Below are 8,870 nucleotides of genomic sequence, written 5' to 3' on the forward strand. Positions count from 1 at the left end.
ACTGAATATACTCTGTTCCTGAATGTTTTTGCTTTGATTTTGGTACATGTTGTAAAATTGCTTTACAGTTCGGGCTTAAAAATAGCCCAGAGAAAGCAGAGTTTGTGTCAGGTCAGCTGATATAAAGTAAATTTTACCCAGTGATTTCAATCTCAGAGCAATAGCGCCATGGGTCAAATGTTTCTCTCTATTTATTACAACATGTAAGGTCATAAATGAAGACGGGAGCGGTGGGAACGAGTGTTTTAAGTCCTCTCAGTCAGACCTATTCCAGGAGAATTTATCTGAAACGCAGAGCAACCCAGAGTAAACTTGTCTTATGATCATGAATTTTGGCAAAATATCAAGAAATTTGGAAAGTGATCAAATTCCTTTCACCTTCAAGAAAGAGAAGTATGAGGTCGACTACCTTCATAAAGCTAGAAGAAGTTGCAAAAAATAGCTGAAGACGTCCACAATTTCTTGGATTCTCCACTCAAACAACGAAAAGGAAAGCGTCCTCCGTGGTGGTGTTTCTCTGAAGAACTGGCTGGAGGAACGCCGTTTGAACTGAGACCGTTGGCGCTGCAGATCTCTGTGGCAGATAGAAAGAGAGAACATGGAAGCAAGTGAGGTGTCCAAGGACTTCATCACAAACACCGAATTCCAATCTTTATTACCAGACGAAATTTTTCCTGAGTCATCCAAGGAAGACAAACGTTTGCTGTTGGCTGGTCACGGCTTCCGTCTTGACTGCTTCATCTGCGAATCCGATGAGTCGTAACAATCCGGGTAATGACCCTTTTCTACTTCACAAAGATGCTTTGCAGATTAACCAATTAATGATTATAAAGTGTTACATCCTGTTAAGTTTATTATGATCATTAAGTTCTCGTGATGAAGAGATAAACTTTGAAATCTGATGTTCAGTAGGTGGCGTTCTTCCCTCTGGATCTATAATGAATCCTAGCTAGGTTTGAGGGACCATCTTGACATCTTTTTATCTTGGTTGTTAAAACTACACTATCCACTAGCACTTTCTCCAGCACAGGGAAGAGTTAAGGAGGCTATAGTTATATTTGATTATGATTCGAATATCATTTGCACAAGCTTTGACAATTGGCTCCCTAAATAATATACTATGTCATCAAGTATATATTTTCCAGTATATTTTTTAACATATAAATACTATATTAATAAATAAATAAAATCAATATGTAAATTTATATTTATTATATAAAAATATACAAATAAAATATATTTATGTAAATATATAAATAGAACAAAATATAATAATAGCCAATATGCATGGAGCACTTAGCTAGCTACTATTTAATTGTCTGGTATTATTTCATTAAATCCACTCAACAGTCCTTTTTTTTAATGCCAATAGAAAATTCATTCATTTAGTGCTTTTTTGTTTCTATCTTGTTTCATCAGGTGGATTGAGTTCAACTTTCCTTTTACCTACCTTTGGACCAGTAGATACTCAAAATTGAGCCACCAGACTCCATAGGTAATTTGTTCATGGCATGTTTCATTTCATCAGACCCTCTGAGGGGCCAGCCCCTGGCCAAGTGGTTAAATTCAAGTGCTCTGCTTAGGTGGCCCAGGGTTCACTGGTTCAAATCCTGGGCGCAAACCTACACAAGGCTCATAAAGCCATGTTGTGGCAGCATCCTACATAGAAGAGCTAGAATGACCTACAACTAGGATATACCACTATGTACTGGGGCTTTGGGGAGAAAAAGAAAAAGAAAAAGAAAAAAAGAGGAAGATTGGCAATGGATGTTAGCTCAGGGGCTCAGGGCCAATCTTCCTCACCAAAAAGCATACCTTGAAAACAAAAAAGAAGAACCCTCTGAATAGATCTGCTGGAACAATTTATTGAAAGCTGAATCTCTGTCCAGCTTCTCATTCTTCTTCACTGAATTTGCCAATCCCTGTATCCCAATTTCTTGGGTAACAAGAAGATGCTAGATACAGGCTCTTTGCATCTGCAGTGAACTGTTTGGCTTGGGCACATCTCTAACTGAAGGGCTTTCTAAAATTTCACTTTACACATGGAAAAACGAGGAAAAGAGATATTAAGTAATTTGTCCAAGATCACACAATATGTAAACTGTGGAGCCACATATTTGAACCCAAGTTGTCTGAACCCAAACCCCACCTCTCAATTCCCTAAGCTTTACTCCCTCCTGAACTGCCTTCACATCACCTCGTCACCATGAGAAAACGCTTACCATCATTTTATTTTGAGCACAGAACACACAATTTACAGTTCTTCTATGAAAAAAACCATGGGAAATTTTGATTGCGTGTAAGCAGAAATTTGTTAGGGTGGTGATATCTTGGGATTATTTTCTCTTAAAAAAAAGCTCGAGTTATGTTGTTCGTATAATAATTATTTTGTTTACACACATACGTATCTATTCTACTATTGCTAAACTTCTGAGCGATGTTCTTGTTTTCTTTCCTTATTAATTCAGGGAGTGTCTGTGTGGGGAACAGCTCAGGGAGGGAGGAGGAGTGAGAGATAGATTATTGGCTTTAGAACTCCTGGATGAAGTTTCCTGGAGATAATGACAACACCAAGTCTTTGTACTTTTCTTCCCAGGTGGGGAGTTTGGCCTCAGGACAATTGTTTAGGTGATGGATCTTATTGGCAAGTGAACAGAGAGAAGTGAGCACACACAATTTCAGAATGCCTGTGAATATCACCACTGTACTATCACCTTAAGGATTTTAATCCTTGATAGAACTATTGATCCTATTCACATTTTTGACCATCAACCATGATACGTGATATTTAAATATATCATCGAATTATCTTGTGGCCTCCTCCAATAAGACCAGAACACAAATATTGATTTAGATTTTTTGTTTCCAATGTAGAATAGGATCAATAACCAAGAAAAATAATCTAAAGCTTCTGGACTCTGACCTGTCATTAAAAATCATAGCAATCACCATAAATTGCTTTGTAAAGATAATTTTAGTTATAACTGTAAGCAAAAAGAAAAAGTCCATAAATTGCTAGACTTCATAAAATATGCATCGGAAAAAAGATGCTTCCAGTCTTTATATAAAATTCCATGCAGATTCAACTTAAGAAAACTGGAAGGATAGCACCAATTTTAAAGACAGCAAGGAAAATTTGCTGCTGCTGCTTTTGCTGCTATTCTGTCAACAGTGATGAATGGAATTTTTGCTTTCTGGAAGCTTCCTCTGAAAAAGTCCAGAAGAAGTCTGACTCAAGTCAAGCTTGACTCAGTAGCTCAGAGATGAAGCTCAAAGCTAGTGTCGTGTCCTCCCCTTCTCTTTGCCTTCTGCAGTGCTGGCCAATCTTAAAGCATCCTGAATGGCCCCAATACGCCCACTACATACATCCTTATTTAGCCAACAGGAAAGGGCTCCCTTTTATTTTAGAAATAAAAATAAATAGGACTCTATGGCAAAGGTGGAAAAGATGAGAAAGAAAAGAAAGATACAACAGAAATGCATAAAAAACACAAATTATATAGATAGGTAGAATACGTTGCTTTTCATAAAACGGCCCCAAATATCCTAAGATGCACAGATACGGATAACACGGTTATAATGAGCTACGAAGAAAAAATCAGCGCCATTAGGAGTAGTTGCTCATTCTGGGGGGGTTGATTTTGCAAATACAATCTCTCAGGAAGCATCCCTTTGCTTTGTGTCATCCAGCATGGCAATTCTTGCCACATCTACGATTGGTGACATCGTCTCTGGATATGCTCCTTGTGGTGAGAAAAAACATATGTGGCTCAGCTCTAAAATAATAGGTCTAACATTAATTTTGAAAGTGCATGGTAACTGAACTGTGACAGTTAACTTTCTATAGGGGACATAGGTAAAATAAATCCTAACGTTATATACTTTTTAACATTGTTTTTCAGAATGATCTATCTATATGCCACACCACCACAGTTTTACAAATGCATTTTCTCAAACTTGTGTCAAATTCACCTTAGGCTGTCTTCACATATGAGCTTGATAAAGCATCCTAAAAAGATTGCAAAGGGTCAATCTTTCAATAGCCAAAATAACTCTTGAAAGAGCTTTCTGAAATTATAGAAGCCCATGACAAAAGCTCAATGGTTTCACCCATATTTGTCGTGTACACAAATCACTTGTCTATAAAGCATTTACCTAAAAACATTTATACTTGGGTTGACTTGGGAGAAACATCGTGAAGTCTGTCTTGATTCTCTCATCTATAAAGTAGAGACAATAGGAGCAGCTCTACCCAACTCATTTGCATTAGGAGAGCTTACTTGGAAATTAAAGCACAGAAAAAAGGGAAAAAAAGCTGTGCAAACACTCTTCATTCAAATTCGTCTTTTCTGAATCTGATGAGGCTACCATCCTCAAGCTAGGACCAGTTTCCAGAGGAAGACACCTACTATTGAGAGAGAAGGAAGTGACATATGCCTAGAAGTGAGCAAAATCAGTCAGGTACAACCGTTAACATGGAGGCAGACACTGAATTCAGATTGCTCTCACATGCTCCGGCCTCCAATCGCTAGCACTTTGAAAAGTCTCAAAGTATCATCTATATGCAAAACATTGGGGAAAAAATGTCCCCGTTCTCAAAACTTAAAGTTTCATCCATAGAAGAGGAGATGTTTTATGTCCCACCCATTGCAGATGGTCCTTCCTCTCTACTGAAGTGCTCCAAGAGCCAGGAAATAGTCTAAATAGTTTCATATTCTCTTATTAATCCCTAATCCTTTAGTTTAGTGTGCCAAGACCATTCCTACCTCAGGACCTTTGCACATGCTGTCCCCGCATCTGGAGAGTTGGTCCCCAGATCTTTGCATAGCTTGTATCTTCACTTCCTTCCGGTCCCCTCTCAGATGAAATTATCATGGAGGCCTACCTTGACCACTCACCTGAGGGTACAGATTCCACTTTCCCATCCTTGCGCAGCACTCCTTGCTCACCTTGCCTACTCTGTGGTGATAGAGAAACCTGACTCCCTCAGGTGCTTCCAGATTATTTAATAGTTAGGAATCACTCACCAAATGCCCCCTATGTGTGAGACTCGCTAAGCAATTTCTGCACATTTTATCTCTAAATCTTCACCTAGAAAATCTGTATCATCTCCAGGTACAGATGAGGAAATGACTCCTAAGAGCTTAGGTATCCTGCCTCAAATCACAGGGCAAATCCAGGCGATCCATCACCAACCAACATTTATTAACTGAGCATCTACTATGTGGAAGGCATTGTATTGGCTGAGGATATATAAATGAACATCCTTTGCCTCTACTCTCAAAGAACTTCCAATCTAGTTGAGAAGAAAAGCCAGACCAAGATTGTTTACAACATGCAATAAGAGAAAGGAAGAGAGGAGAACTGTAAGGATGCCCAGGAGGGAGGAATCACAGTAAAATGGAAGCAGGAAGATTTCACAGACGTTATGGACTGAATGTTTGTGTTCCCCCCCAGTTCATACATTGAAGTTCTGACCCACTACATGATAGAATCAGGAGATGAGACCTTTGGGAGGTAATTAGGTTTGGATGAGGTCGTGAGGATGGGGTCTTCAAAATGGAATTAGTGTCCTTGTGAAAAGAGATCAGAGCACTTGCTCTCTCTCTCTCACACTCTCCACCATGTAATGACATAGTGAGAAGGAGGCCATCTGCAAGCCGAGAAGAGAGCCCTGACCAGGCACCAAATCAGCCAGCACCTAGATCATGGACTTCCCGGCCTCCAGAACTGGGAGCAATAAATGCGTGTTGTTTTAGCTGCCTGGCGCATGGTATTTTGTTATTGCACCCTGAGCAGACTAAGACAACAGACAAACTCTATTTTGAGCAAACCTTAAGGAGAAGTAGCCTTTTAATAGATGAAGGGGCATTTTAGGCAGGAGGGGTGTTTCCTTTTAGCAAACATCAGTTCATAGATTTATAGCATATTAAACAAGCTCCAGGTAAAACTGGATTTAAGGGGGGGAAACTTAAGAGAAACAAATAATCTGTGTTTCTTTTTAAAGATATTCAGAATAAACCTACAACATACCTAGATTTAGGGAGGTGGAAATAATGTATCCGTGTAAGCTAGAGAAATGAATGCATGAGATAGGACCAAGTGTAGCCCTCTTTCTGTTATCCTGGAGGAGAATCTTTGTTAAATCCAAGATTTTCCTGGAGTAAACTGGAGTTGCTGACTATGACTTGCAGATGTGTAAATTTCATTTTGTCACAGAGTTTCAGGACGAGTTTTTCTCCAGAGAAGCACCTGTAAATGACATTACATTGTCTCCATGACTTTAGTTCAAAATGGGTTCAGTTTTGCAACTTAAGTCATGAACTTTCCAACTGCCAACAATGCAAACTCAACCTGGGATCTGAAAATCCTGGTGATGTTTTTCGACTTCTTACATCATTATTACCAGCAAGAAAGACTGCGATTAAAAGTTAGCTGACAATTGAGTTCATTACGCCCATGGCAAAAATATCAAGCGGACTCTCCCACAGGTCTGCCCACCTAGACAGGACTAAAGAGTTGTTTGAGATAGTGAAGTTGGAAAGTGTGCCTTAAGACGACCAGGGACTGGCTCAGTGGTTCTTGATTTTGACTGCACGCCATCACCTCAAATCACCTGGGAACCTTTTAAGATTCCTGATGCTCAGAATCTCCAGAAATAGGACTCAGGCATCTATACATTTCTTAAAACTCCCAATATGGTTCCAACATGCGGTTAAGGTCCAGAATCGCTGCTTCCATTTTTCAGGTGGTTTCAATCCTGCATGTACATTAGAATTACCTGGGGCTGCTTTTACAAAACAATGATGCTCAGATGCCATCCACAGAGAGACTGAGTCCATTGGTCTGGGATCAGCAATATTTAAAAACTCCCCAGGACTCTAACAGGTACCCAAGGTTGAGAACTGTTGTTGGTACGAATTCCGTATCTGTCACCATAGTCATGCAGTTCTTTATGAGGAAAATGTTGATTGAAAAATTATAGTCAGACTCTTGTTAATATGAAACCCCAAAACCGAAGTCCTAAAGTTGCCCCCAAGATTGTAAAGGAGAAGAGGAGTTCATCTTTTGACCAGGGCTTTCTGAGTCAAATGTGTTTTTAGAACAATTAGACAAATTATACTACATAAACTAAGACTGAGCACAAATTAGACATTTATGGAGAAACTTTGAGTAAGTTCTCTGTTACTCAGAATTTTCAGGTTCAGAAATAACAAGCATTCAAAAAATTTTCCTTGAAATCTTGCTCAGGCTAGAGGGAAAACAGGATTTTTTGGCCCTCCTTATATTTTTTGCTTCCTGTTTCTCCTCTATGTGGACAGATCCTATTATTGAGCAGCCAGCTGATATTTACGTTCTGATATTCCATCAACCCCTAATATTCAGCATGTCCAATGCTGAAATTGTGCTCTGCTCACACTGAGTCACTTCAAGCTTCCAATTTCACTGGCTCCAGGAGTGGCACCACGATTTCTTTCTCTGCCTGAACTCAAAGCTTGGAGTCCCGTTGAAAGGCTTCCTTCTCTCCTGGGTGGAGTTAGCTGTTGCACGGTGTAAGCTCTTCCCCTCATGGGCCTAATAGTCATCCTTTCCTCTGCATCCCCACGAGCTGCACTATACTAGTCCCTCATTGTCTTCCAGAGATGAACTATCGAATATTGTCGCCCTAACACTCCCACACTTACCCTCTTCACTGTCTTAGACATCACCAACACACTAAACTCATTTGAGTGTAGTTTTCCTCTTGTCACTTTCCCATCCATAAGCCTTCCCTGACTCCCTATTTCCTACCACTTCTAAACTAAACCTTTTTTTTCAAGACACATCATCCATCAATCTATGCTGCTCTTCAAATCTTACATTCCTGACCACATCCATAAGCATTTCTTCCTTTATTTCTTCATTGGTGCCTTGAATTTCTCCACTCTCTGCTTGCCCAAATCCTACCCATGCTTAAATGCCAATAAGGTCAATATAAAAGCCACTGTCACAAAGTGCCCTTGTTTTGTAGTTCAGTGCAAGAACTGAAATAGGCTGAAGTTACTGTTTAGATGACTAGTCCCGTCAAGGAAATTATAAACTTCATTTTCTGTTTGAGACAGATTGAGCATCCACGAAGGCAAACTGGATTTGACACCCATGGCCACTGGAACCACCTACGTATGTCCAGTTCTGCTCACCCAGATTCAGTGAGTCTCATGGACTTCAAAGGCTGTTCATTCCAAGGAAATTCAGAGGAGCAGGAAATGAGAGCGAGCAATGCTCCAGAATAATTGAGCCGTGGAAAGGCAGTTCCTCCTGAAAATACAGTGAAAAAAAAAAAAGACTGAAAATTAAAGAAGAGTGCATCTCCCTCGAGTGGAGCTCCATCCCAGCAAAGACAGTCAAGACCCACGAAGCATATAATATCATGAAGCATATGACTTGAGCACTTTGTGATTTGAACATCTATAGGGAAAACAGAAATTATTAGTTGTTTGGGATTCATTTTACAGATCATTACCATTACATGAAGTCATTCTGGACTGCCCCTCCTAGGATGAAGAAGTTTCCAGAATGGCAGTTTCCACTGAGTTTCTGCAGAAAGCAGAAAGACTCCAGCAGAGATGGTACACCGCATGGCATGCGATGCCTAGCAATATGAAATTATTCCATGGCCCAGTGCCTTACGAAAAAGGCATGGATCGCCCTCCCAAGGGTTGTGTGTCAGTGTTTTCATTTTCAATTTGGGGCCTGTCAGGGTGTGCAGGCCAGGGCAAATTATTATCTTCTAGTGATGTCCGATCTTTGTAGGATTTTTGTTTCTTTTTGATATTGAATCACCCAGGGTTGTATGTGGCCATTTCTATTAATAAAATGTGTTTTGCTGA

At 39.9% G+C, this 8,870-nt stretch overlaps 1 long non-coding RNA gene across 1 annotated transcript; it reads left to right on the forward strand.

Annotated features, from left to right (window-relative positions):
- Positions 1-293: 293 nt before the first annotated feature.
- Positions 294-8,870, forward strand: LOC103556738 (uncharacterized). Its single transcript, XR_546279.2, has 3 exons — positions 294-771; positions 1,420-1,495; positions 8,103-8,870. It is a non-coding gene; the product is annotated as an uncharacterized lncRNA (long non-coding RNA).

This window comes from Equus przewalskii, chromosome 30 (assembly GCF_037783145.1).
Source record: "Equus przewalskii isolate Varuska chromosome 30, EquPr2, whole genome shotgun sequence".
NCBI lineage: Eukaryota > Metazoa > Chordata > Mammalia > Perissodactyla > Equidae > Equus > Equus przewalskii.